Raw genomic sequence first — 13,298 nt, 5'->3', positions numbered from 1 at the left:
ACCATGGTAAATATAGCAGGAACCAAAAACATGGTCTTGACAGGAAGAATTCCTATTCTGCAACTACAAGCTATATGCCCTTAACGTAGATAAATTATTTTTCCCCTGAGGCATACTATATCTCCTCCAGAGACTTTTTAAATAAAGATTCAACATTTATATAAAAAGCCATACTGTAATAAGAAGCATGCAGTAGATTCTTAATGAATGCTACATAAAACTCAATCTAGTCTAACCCTTTCATTTATAAATTAGGATTAAAAAATGACTTCTTCAAAGTCACATATTGATTTTAATTTGGCTCCATTATTCAGTTAAAAATGCTATGATTATGTCTGATAATAATGCCTCTATTTTACACTGGGATTTTAATCAAGAAAAACATTTTGTGCCCCAGTCTTACCATTTTGGAACTTCCTTTGTCATAGAAACATTATATATTGTCAGTAAATAAGCTGAATTAAAGGTCAATGCCCTCTAGTGCTAAACCTTCAGAGGTAGGTGCAGGTTCCAAATACAGGCAAATTTACCTAGTCTACAGAACAGGAAACAATCTCCATAAAAATAAGGAAATGAAAACATGAGATAGCTGCATGCACAGTGACCCATCTGTAAGGATGACTGTTCTCGCTGGGAGATGAGATTTTAAGCTTTTACTTTCTTTTCAACATTTAAAAAGCTTTTTAAACTTTTTGTTATTAAGTTTTTATAACACATAAACATTTAAAAAGAAGTCAAAACACAGGGCATGACAACATCACTGGATTGCGCAGTGGGGAAAACAACTCTTCTTCCCCTACTGCATAGTTTCAGAGGAAGTTACACATCCATGTGGCTTAGTATCTAACGTTACATTAAGAAAGTCATAAAAGTGCTGTAATCCCAGCACTCTGGGAGGCCGAGGTGGGTGGATCATGAGGTCAGAAGATCGAGACCATCCTGGGCAACATGGTGAAACCCCATCTCTACTAAAAATACAAAAATTAGCTGGGCGTGGTGGCGCATGCCTGTAATCCCAGCTACTTGGGAGGCTGAGGCAGGAGAATTGCTTGAATCAGGGAGTCGGAGGTTGCAGTAAGCCGAGATCACACCACTGCACTCCAACCTGGCAAAAGAGCAAGACTCCGTCTCAAAAAATAAAAAAAGAAAACGTTGTGTCAGAGATAAGGCATATCTTTAAATTGAGAAAAATAAGGGGATAAATGTGACTTCACTTTTTTAAATGTACTTCAGGTGTCACCAATAGGTGACATGCTATGTACGCACAAGTCTTTTTTTTTTTTAACTGAAAAGCATTAAACCAGACCATGGTATTAGGTGCTTAACTGAGATTATAAAAAAGAAAACCAAAATGGAAATGGTTTAGAGAGCTGAAGTTAAAATGAGAATTCCATTAACATGGCATATACAGGTAACGGTGCTTAATGGGAAGATTAGGGACTACACCAATGTCTCATATAAATTAATATGAGAACATTTCTTAAAATTGTAGCTAAAATGGCCTACAGGTATACTTGTAAGACATGACTTATTACTCTTTTCTAGAGTTAAGAGCTTATTAGGGCAGTAAAGAGTTCAGTATCTTCATTGATATGAATATGATCCAAAAAATAAAGTCGCCAAGTTCAATGTCCTGTAGTCCTCCACTTAAACCCAAGAATCACAGAACTTTTCTTATAACTAAAGGCAAAAAAATATGAAAACTAATTTGATAGTTAATATTAAAATTCTCTTCTACAAGGCAGTAAGAGAACCAAAGGAAAGAAAATCTAGCCTAAAAGCATTTCAATCTATAAAGGAGAAGGCTATCTAAGGAGATAAAAAAATTATGAATTAATCTCCTCAATGTTCAAATGATTCTCTAGAGAGGAAGATATCAAAACTGATATATTTTTAAAGATAGAAGAGTTATTAGTGGAAATAGGTAAAATAATTTATTAAGGATATAGTTAGAAATGTCTAGAGTTTTCATTTTTCTCCCTGTGCCTAAAGCATAATTCTATGTAGGAATGTCTGGTAGTAATCTCTTTTCGGGCTACTTCAAAGCGATGTATGGATAAGAAATCATTTGTTTTTTGGCCAGAAGTTTAAAAAACACACCCACACAGAAAAACTACTAAGTAACACAATTTTTCCCTACACCAGAAAGCTTTATAAAAACCTGGATAATCAGGCGTAGTCTCTGAAACTTATCAGTTTATGGGAAAAGTGCCTACAGTCTCACTATCCAATAGAAATATAATCCAAACCATAGAAATCTTAAATTACCTAGTACATTAAGAAGTAAAAAACAGATACTACATTTAGTAAAATATTTTAATGTCAAAATATTAACATTTTGATATACAATGAATATAAATATTGAGATACTTTAGATCTTTTTCATACTAACTCTTTGAAATCCAATGTGTATTTTATACTTATAACACATCTCAATTTGATTTAGCCACATTTCAAATATTCAACAGCCACATGTAACTAGTGGCTACTGTACTGGCCAGTGTGTGTCTATGGCACAGCATGTCTTATGGGCTATACTTAAAAGTTTGGGCCAGCAGCTATAGCTCACACCTGTAATCCCAACACTTTGGGAGGCTAAGGCAGGAGGATTACTTGAAGCCAGGAGTTTGAGACCAACTTGGACAGCAGAGCAAGACCCTGCTTCTACAAAAAATAAGATAAGATAAAATAAAATAAAATAAATAAAATAAAATAAACAAGCCATGTGTGGTGATGTGTGCTTATAGATCCAGCTATGTGGGATGCTGAGACAGGAGGATGGCTTGAGTTAAGGAATCTGAGGCTGCAGTGAGCTGTGACTGTGGCACTGCACTCCAGCCTGGGTGACAGAGCAAGACCTCTCTAAAAAAGAAAAAGAAAGTTTAATGACTGTCTCAGAGTTGAGCATACAGAGACAAAAGAGGTCACCTATTATTCTTGCAGGGCTTACATCTAAAATGTATACAAAACTGCCAATCTCTTGGGTAGAGTGCCCTCAATCATGATACATGCAGATTAATTCCTTTCTAGATTTTACTAGGACAGCAAAGTGATCAGTATCTCAATATCTGCCCCTCCCACCAAAAAAAAGTGACTAATCTAAGATCTTACTGTTCTTCACTTAAAACCAAGAACCACAGGCACAGACAATAAGGCATTTATGTATTATAGTCAGTAAGGGATTATAATATAACACAGGCAGGAGTCAGCTGTCAAGTATAAAAGGTATCTGAAAATGTCAGAAGCCAACCATATGACAACCTGGAACAAATAGAAAACTGCAAAGTTAGTATAGATTAGTGACATATCGCCAGTATTCTAGAAGCACACTTTGTGAATTTGTGAAGACTGTTTCTCCTAATATACGTAGGTAACCCACAGAGAAAGTGGCTAAAGTTCAGGTAAATTTAGGAATTGCTGGGTTAAATAAAATAAGCCAGGATTTTAATATTGTTTAAAACTGGATTTTAATTTAAGGATTAAGTTCCCCTATCCTGATAATACAAGACTGATCATGAAACTCTCAGAGACGTGTAAACCAGAGCAACTCCATCTTAAATAGAAGCTGGGTAAAATGAGGCTGAAACCTACTGGGCTGCATTCCCAGACGTTAAGGCATTCTAAGTCACAGGATGAGATGGGAAGTCAGCACAGGATACAGGTCATAAAGACCTTGCTGATAAAACAGTTTGCAGAAAAGAAGCCGGCCAAAACCCACCAAAACCAAAATGGCCACGAGAGTGACCTCTGGTCGTCCTCACTGCCACACTCCCACCCACACCATGACAGTTTACAAATGCCATAGCAACATTAGGAAGTTACCCTACATGGTCTAAAAAGGGGAGCATGAATAATCCACTCCTTATTTAGCATATCATCAAGAAATAACCACAAATATGGGCAACCAGCAGCCCTCAGGGCTTCTCTGTCTATAGAGGAGCTATTATTTCATTCCTTTACTTTCTTAATAAAGTTGCTTTCACTTTACTCTATGGTCCTGCCCTGAATTACTTCTTGCATTAAATCCAAGAACCCTCTCTTGGAGTCTGATTGGGACCACTTTCCTGTAACAAAACCTTTTTTTTTTTTTTGAGATGGAGTCTCACTCTGTTGCCCCAGGCTGGAGTGCAGTGGCCCAATCTTGGCTCATTGTAACTTCCACCTCCCGGGTTCAAGTGATTCTCCTGCCTCGGCCTCCGAGTAGCTGGGATTACAGGTGTGTACCACCACGCTTGGCTAATTTTGTATTTTTAGTAGAGACGAGGTTTCCCCATGTTGGCCAGGCTGGTCTCGAACTCCTGGCCTCAAGTGATCTGCCCACCTTGGCCTCCCAAAGTGTTGGGATTACGGGCATTAGCCACCAAGCCTGGCCTGATCATGAACCTGAATATGCTCACATACGTTGTATCCATTTGAGAGTGGGTTGGAGAGCTATCCCATGCATCATTTCCCAAACTAATGAAAAAAACACTTTATTTTCATGGATCATCTTGAGAAACTACTAGACCACGTTGGGGAATGCTGATGTAAAAGCACAGGTAAGGCTATTCCTACAAACCCAGGGAAAATCAGTGCCAGAGTATTTGTAAGCAATATGAGAGTATTGTAGGCTAAAGCTTTGAGGGTCTAGATCCTAACAATATTCTAATGTAAACTATAATAACTAAATGATCAGGAACACCTTTTTGATTTGATCAAAACCAAAAGGCAATGATCTATGGAGATATACTATCTACCCACACCTACATTCAAGTAATAATGGCAATGAATTTTTATGAATATAATTAAAATCTTACCCCAAATAATCTTATTTTAGTCTTATGCTCTTCAGACCACAAAAGGAACTTAATGAAATCAAATTGGAGTGAGGGTTAAACACTCACCTTACTCGCTACAGTTCAAACTAGGCATGCTTAAAAATCTGTGAACCTCAAAGCACAAAGTTTAAAGAAGTAACTGACCAACGAGAATAAGCAGTAAACATAGAAACATCTAAAACGGGCCGGGCGCGGTGGCTCAAGCCTGTAATCCCAGCACTTTGGGAGGCCGAGACGGGCGGATCACGAGGTCAGGAGATCGAGACCATCCTGGCTAGCATGGTGAAACCCCGTCTCTACTAAAAATACAAAAAACTAGCCGGGCGAGGTGGCGGGCGCCTGTAGTCCCAGCTACTCGGGAGGCTGAGGCAGGAGAATGGCGTGAACCCGGGAGGCGGAGCTTGCAGTGAGCCGAGATTGCGCCACTGCACTCCAGTCTGGGCGACAGAGCGAGACTCCGCCTCAAAAAAAAAAAAAAAAAAAAAAAAAGAAACATCTAAAACGATCATATTGCCTAGAATCAAAAGGCACCTGAATACTTATAAAGGCATCTACTAAGACAATAAAGGCAAAAGATGAGTATTTTCCCCTAAGAAGGAAGGGTTTTCTATGACTTGTGGAGACTGTTTCAAAAATTTAAGACAAAGCACATACTCCAACAAATACTGTCTAATTTCTCCAACTCCCTAGTCTGAATTAAATGTTCTTTCTACGTCACCAAAGGAGAGAGAACAAAAAATGAAGTTGTGAGTAACACTTCAGTCTTCAGAGCAGATAGCTGTAATTGCCAGTAGCAGAAAACTCAAGTTTTGCCAATTCCATTGGGTAGGAAAAGGCTGTCCTAATTTGCCTTTCCCTGAGAACTAACAAGTCTGAACAAGTTTCTGTAGGTTTTTGAACATATTTCCTTTCTATGAAATGCATGATTATGCTTTTTGCCCAAATTTTGTTTCTCTCTTAGAAATCTGTAAAATGTCTTTATCTCAAATACTGATCTTCTTTCAGTTATATTGCAACTATCTTCTCTCACTTCTCCTCCCAGAGTGATTTTACCCTTTCAACTCTCATTATGTTGACACAAGTTTGACTAACAAAACTTTAAAACTCAATGTAAATATCCAGATGTTTAGTTCACTAGAGATTTCTACTAAACATTTAAGAACTAACACCAATTCTACACAGTCCTTTACAGGAAACAGAAGATGAGAGAAAACTTCCCAATTCATTGTATGAAGCTTGTCATTACCCCGCTATCAGCAGAGGGACAGAAGTATACATTAGTGAAGCATTACTAAGAACCTGGAAATAAACTCACTCAAATATGCTCAAGTGAGTTTTGACAAAAATGAAAGTTATTAAATGGAGGAAAGACAGCTTTTCTAACAAATGATGCTAAAGCAATCAGACACTCACAGGTTAAAAAAAAGAGATACTACCCCACATCCATTAGGATAGCTACTATTAAAAAGAAAAAACATACAAAAACCCAGAAAATTAACAAGTGTTAGTGAAGATGTGAAGAAAGTGGAATCCTTGTGTACTACTGGTGGGGATGGAAAATGGTGCGGCTATTATGGAAAACAGTATGGTGGTTCATCAAAATGTTAAAATTACCGTATGATCCAGCAGTTCCACTTCTGAGTATTTATCAAAAAGAATAAATGTACAGACTAGAACAGACATTTGTACACTAATGTTCAGAGCAGCACTATTCACAATAACTAAAAGGTGGAAGCAATCCATGTGTCTATTGATGGATAAATGGACAAAAAAAATGATACATACAAAAGAATATTATTCAACAGACATAAAAAAGAAAAACATTGTGATGCATGCTACAATATAAATGAACCTTGAAGACATTATGCTAAGTAAAATAAGCCAGTCACAGAAAAACACTCAATAACAAATGCTGGCAAGGATGGGGAGAAAAGAGAACCCACACACACTGTTAGTGGCACTCAGTGGCTGGTGCACAATCACGATGGAGAATAGTTTGCAGGCTCCTCAAAAAACTACAAATAGAGATTCTATATGATCCAGCAATCCCACTGCTAGGTATGTAGCCCAAAGAAAGGAAATCAGTATGTCAAAGAGATATCTGCACTCCCATGTTTACTGCAGCACTATTAACAATGGTCAAGATATAGAAGCAACCTTAAGTGTCCATCAACAGATGAATGGATAATGTGGTACATATATACAATGGAGTACTATTCAGTCATAAAAAAGAATGAGATCCTGTCATTGCAAAAACATAGATGGAACTACAGGTTATTATTTTAAGTGAAATAAGCCATGTACAGAAAAAAACATAGTACAGAATCTCACTTACTTGTGGAAGGTAAAAATTAAAACAACTGAATTAATGGGGAGAAAGAGAGAGAGAGAGAAGGATGGCTACCGGAGGCTTGAAGGGTGGGAGTGGGGGGTGTGTGGGGAAGTGGGGATGGTTAATAGTTACAAAAAAAAATGAATTAAGACCTAGCATTTGCTAGCACAACAGGGTGACTACAGTAAAAAATAACTGTACATTTAAAAATAACTAAAGGATGACTGGGCTGTTTATAACATAAAGGATAAATGCATGAGGTGATGGATACCCCATTTACTCTGATGTGATTATTATACTTTGCATTCCTGTATCAAAGTATCTCGCGTTACCCATAAATATATACATGTACTATTAACTATATCAAATTAAAAATTAAAAAAGACCCCAAACTAGACAAATACTGTAAGATTTCACTTTCATGAGGTACCTAGAGTAGTGAAATTCTAAGACAGAAAGTAGAACTGTAGGTATCAGAGACTAGAAGGAGAAGAAAATGAGGTGGTATTGTTTAATGGGTGCAGAGTTTCAATTCTGCAAGATGAAGAGTTCTATGTATGGCTAGTGTTGATGGCTACAATCAATGTGACTGTACTTAATGCCACTGAACTATTTCTTAAAAATGACTAAAGTGGTAAATTTTATCTTAGGTGCATTTTACTATAATTAAAACAAATTTTTAAAAAATCAACATCAAGCTAAGCCTCATACCTTACAGAAAAATTAACTCAAAATGGATCACAGACTTAAATGTAAAACATAGAAATACAAAACATTTGAGAAAAAAAGCAATAAACTCTTTCAGATCTAGGGTGAAGCAAAGTTCTTAGACTTGGCACCAAACATACTATCCATAGAAAGAAAAACTGATAAACTGGACTTGTGCTCTACAAAAGACTGTGAAGCAGATTAATTTTTTAAAAAAGAGCTACGACTTCTGGTTTCTGGTCTAGCATGTAGGAAGCTATAAGTCAACACTAAGTTCTACAAGAAAAAAAGCTGAAAAATACTGAAAAATCAACAACTCTTCTTAGGATTTGTCACAGTGGTAAGGTCAGGGGTCATATCACAGTCCCCCAAATTGGAGAGACCAATAGGAAAATGCAGAAAATTGTAGCTTGCCTGAACAGAAACCCACAAGCACAAACCTCCGTGAGAATCTGTACCAAAGCAGGGAAACAAACTATAACTGATGAATTACAAGAGGCTCAGAGTGAACAAGTCTGAGATAAACTCCAGGGGAATCCAATCTTCAAGCATCTCCACACTTTTACAAGAGCTTGACCAGGTTTTCCCAGTGAATATTTAAGAAAAACCTCCTCTGAATATTGGAGATAACTTTGACGCCTTAGGCAAGGGAAGGAGAAAAGGAACCATTGTGAAATATGCCAAAGCATTCTGTTCCTAATAACGCTACCCTCAGGAGAAACTGAATCAACCAGAGCCTATCCTGCTGGAGCTTTATCAGAGCATAACTGACCTGGGCAAAAGGCAAAACCCAACTCCAGACCAGTTTAGCCATCCTGTTCCAAGTAAGGGGGCACTGGAGAGACTGAGAAGCACGTGTGACGTTTACAAGGCAGAGGTACAGGCTTTCCGAAAGGATGAAACCTCCAGATAACATTATAGAATGCTTCCCCTTCCCATACCTTACTACCACATTACTAAAGGCCTATTTACAGCAGATCCTTTTATTCAGCAACTCCTACCTGGTTATAAAGAAAAAGTTATAAGGCAGTAAAAGGCAAAATCCAGTTTCAAGAGCACAACAAACAGCAAAAACATAGTCCAATGTGGCAGGGATGTTGGAATTATCAGACCAGGAATTTAAAATGTTTATGATTAAGATGCTAAGGGTTCTACTGGATAAAGTACATAGACTGTAAGAACAGATGGACAATATAAATAAATAGAAATTATAAGAACTAGAAAGAAATGTTAGAGACTAGAAACACTACCAGAAATGAGGTATAATTTTGATGCAATTAATGGTAGGCTGGACACAGCTGAGGTTAGAATCTGAGCTTGAGGTTTAACTCAGTAGAAATCACCAAATTTGAAAAGCAAGGAGAAAAAAGACTGAAAAAATGAAAGAAAACAAAACCCAGAACAGAGTATCCAAGAACTGTGGGACAACTACAAAAGGCATAACATATGCGTAATGGAAATTCCAGGATAGGAAAAAGAGTAACACACGACATTTCTGAAACAATAATGACAAAAGAATTTCCCCAAACTAATGTCAGACACCAAACCACAGATCTAGGAAGCTCAGAGAACATCAACCAACATAAATGTCAAAAACAAAACAAAACAAACAAAAAAACTATACTTAGGCATATAATTCTCAAAACTACAGAAAATCAAAGATAATGAAAGATACAGATAATGAAAAAATCTTCAAAGAGGCTACAGGAAAAACATACTATACCTATATAGGAGCAAAGATAAGAATTATATCTGATTCTCATAAGCCATTCAAGGAGAGTGGAGTGAAACACTCAAAGTGTCAAGAGAAAAAAAAAAACAAAAAACAAAAAACCCAACCTAGAACATTAATACCTACAAAATTTTCTTTTAAAAGTGAAGAAGAAATACTTTCTCACAAAAACAAAAATCGAGGGAATTTGTTGCCAGTAGACTTGCTTGCAAGAACTGTAAAAAGAATTCTTTAGAGAAAAAGAAAATAATGAAGGTCAGAACTCGAATCTATGTAAATAAAGAAAAAGCATCAGAGAAGGAAAAAGCGCAGGTAAAATCAAGTTTTAAATGTTTCTTATTTTTAATTGATTCAACGGATAATTTCTTCAAAAGAATCACAGGAACAATGTACTGAATTATGTATGCTTTTGTACAGACACATATGCTTCTATATAAACAAAATGAATGATGGTAGTAATATAAGAAACCAGAGGCAGGAATTAGGATTATTTTGCTATTATAAGGTATTCACAATACCTGTGAAGCAGTATAGTGTTATCTGAAAGTGGACCTGGATTAGTTGTAAACGTGTACTGAAAACTCTAGGGCAAACACTAAAAAATGCAGAAGAAAGAAATATAACCAGTGTATCAATAAAAGAGATAAAATAGAATCAAATAAAATGTTCAATCAAAACCACATAAGGCAAAACAAAAAAGAGAGGAAGACAAAAATAAGAACAAAGAACAAGGATGATAAATAGAAAATAACAAATATGATAAATACTAATCCAAATACATCAATAATTACTTTGAATGTTAATGATCTAAATGCATCAATTGAAAGACACTGACTGTCAGAGTGGATCAAGAAATAAGACCCAATTATATGTCGTCGACAAAAACCAACTTTATTAAATATAAGTATACATACAGATTAAAAGTATATGGATGGAAAAAGATATGTCATGCTAACATTAGTCAAAAGAAAGTAGGAGTTAACATTTTAATTTCAGACAAGGCAGGCTTCAAAGCAAGAGGGGCATTACATAGTGATAAATAGGTGAAGGCTCCAAGAATACATAATAATCCTGAATGTATATGAGCCTAACAATATAACTTCTAAGTATGTAAGGCAAAAACTGACAGAACTGCAAAGAGAAACAGAATAGACTACTACACTCGAAGAGTTCTGTAGTTCAACATCCCTCTATCTGAAATGAACAGGTCCAATGGGCACGAAATCAGGAAAGACATAGTTGAACTCAACACCACCACCAACAGGATATAAAGAACTTTTATAGAGCACTTCATCCAAAAACAGCACATTCTTCTCAAGCTCACATGGAACATTCACCAAGACAGATCATATTCTGGGCCATAAAACACATCTTAACAAATTTTTTTAAAAATAGAAATTACACAGTATCTCCTCTCATATCACAGAGGAATTAAACTAGAAATCATAAACACAGATAGTTGAAAAATTCCAAAATATGTGGAAATTAAACATTGCACTTCTAAATAACGCATAGGTCAAAGAAGAAACTGAGAGAAATTGTAAAATACTTTAATTCAAATGAAAACACAACATGTCAAAATTTGTGAGAAACAACAAAAGCAGTACTTAGCAAGAAATGTATAGCACTGAATACATATATATTAGAAAAGAAGACCTAAAATCAATAACCTAAGCTTCCATTGTAGGAAACTAGGAAAAGAAGGGTTAAAAAAGAAAAAGATTCACAAATTACTAATGCTGAAAATCAAAGATGGGACATCACTACAGATCCCCTGGCATTAAAAAGATAATAAAGGAAGTACATGAACAACTCTATGCCAACAACTGTAATAACATACATCAAATGAACCAGTTCCTGGGTGACACAATCTGCAAAATTAGAAAAGAAATAGAAAATGTGAATATGGCTATAGCTGTTAAAGAAAATGAATCAATAATTAATAATCTTTCCAAACCAAAAGCAAAAGGTCCAGATGGGTTCACTGGTAAGTTCTACCAAACATTTAAAAAAGAAAGTGTATCAATCATCTACAGTCCTCTTCAGAAGAGTCACAGAAATATAAGCAACTGATCTCTGACACAGGAGCAAAGGCAATACAACAAAGAAAAGACAGTCTTTTCAACAAATAGTGCTAGAACTGAATATCTACATGCAAAAACAAAACAAACAAAAACACTAGAGACATACCATACACTCATCACAAAAATTAACTCAAATCGATTACAGACCTACATGTAAAATGCAAAACTTTATCCTAGAACACAACATAGAAGAAAAACCAGATGACCTTGCATTTGTGACTTTTTAGATATAACACCAAATGCACTATCCATAAAAGAAAACATTGATGAGCTGGACTTCATTACAATTAAAAATTTCTGTTTTGCAGACGACACTGCCAAGAGAATAAAAAGATGAGGTACAGATAGAGAAAAAAATATTTACAAAAGACACGTTAGATAAAAGACTTATCCAAAATACAGAAAGATTCTTATAATTCAACCCCATTAAAAAATGGGACAAAGACCTGAACAGATACTTTACCAAAGATGTATAGATGGCAAATAAGCATGTGAAAAGATGCTCCATATCATGTGTCATCAGGGAAATGCAAACTAAAACACCAATGAAATACTACACATACCTACTAAAATGGCCAAAATCCAAAAAAAATGACACCACCAAATCCTGACAAGGATGCGGATCAACCAGAGCTTGCATTCACTGCTGGTGGGGATGCAAAATAGAAGACATTTGGCAGTTTCTTACAAAACTAAATGGATTCCTACCCTATGACCCAGCAAGTGCACTCCATGAAATTTACTCAAAGGAGATTTAAAAAAATACGTTCATATGAAAACTGGTGCACATTTTTAGTAAATTTATTCATAATAGTCAAAATTTGGAAGCAACACAAATGTCATTGGTAGGTGAATGGATAAACAGTGGTATATCCATTAATGAAATATTATTCAGTGCCAAAAAGAAATTAGCTATACAAGCCATGAAAAGACATCAAAGAAACTGAAATGCATATTACACTAAGTGAAAGAAGCACATCTAAAAAGAGTACATACTGTGTGATTACAACTACTGACATGCAGGGAAAAAGCAAAACTATGGAGACAGTACAAAGATCAGTGGTTGCCAAGGGTTAGAGGGGAGGGAAGAAAATACAGTCAGAGCACAGAGGATTTTTAGGGTAGTAAACCTACTCTTTATGATACTTTAATGGTGGATATGTGTCATTATATATCTGACGAAACCCAAAGAATGTACAACACCCAGAGTGAAGCTTAATCTAAATTATGGACTGTGGGTAATACTGTGTCAATGAAGGTAAACCAGTTTTAACAACTGTACCACTCTAATGCAGTATGTTGATAATGGGGAGGCTATGCATGTGTGAAGGCAGAGAATGTATGGGAAATTTTGGATCTTCTGGTTCTTTTTTGTGTGAATCTGAAACTGCTCTAAGAAATAAAGTTTATTTTTTTTAAAAAGTTAATTAAAAAAGACAAGCTTCAGTATTAAAAAAACCATTTCATATGTATATCCAACAAAGGTATATGTTAAAAATAGAGTATGTTAAAAATACTCTCAAAACTCAACAGCAAAAAAAGCAATCAAATTAGAATGTATGCAAAATACTTGAAAAAAATATATCACCAAAGAGTATATACAAACAGTACAGATGTTTGTATAA

At 35.7% G+C, this 13,298-nt stretch overlaps 1 protein-coding gene across 5 annotated transcripts in view; it reads right to left on the bottom strand.

The window, feature by feature from the left end:
* Positions 1 to 13,298, bottom strand: part of RFX7 (regulatory factor X7) — a 176,677-nt gene that overhangs the window by 124,434 nt on the left and 38,945 nt on the right. The window lies entirely within an intron of this gene.

The sequence above is a fragment of the Trachypithecus francoisi genome, unplaced genomic scaffold (assembly GCF_009764315.1).
Source record: "Trachypithecus francoisi isolate TF-2019V2 unplaced genomic scaffold, Tfra_2.0 Lachesis_group3, whole genome shotgun sequence".
NCBI classification, from domain to species: domain Eukaryota; kingdom Metazoa; phylum Chordata; class Mammalia; order Primates; family Cercopithecidae; genus Trachypithecus; species Trachypithecus francoisi.
The sequence above is the reverse complement of the archived record's forward strand: the minus strand, read 5'-3'. Positions and strand labels throughout refer to the sequence as shown.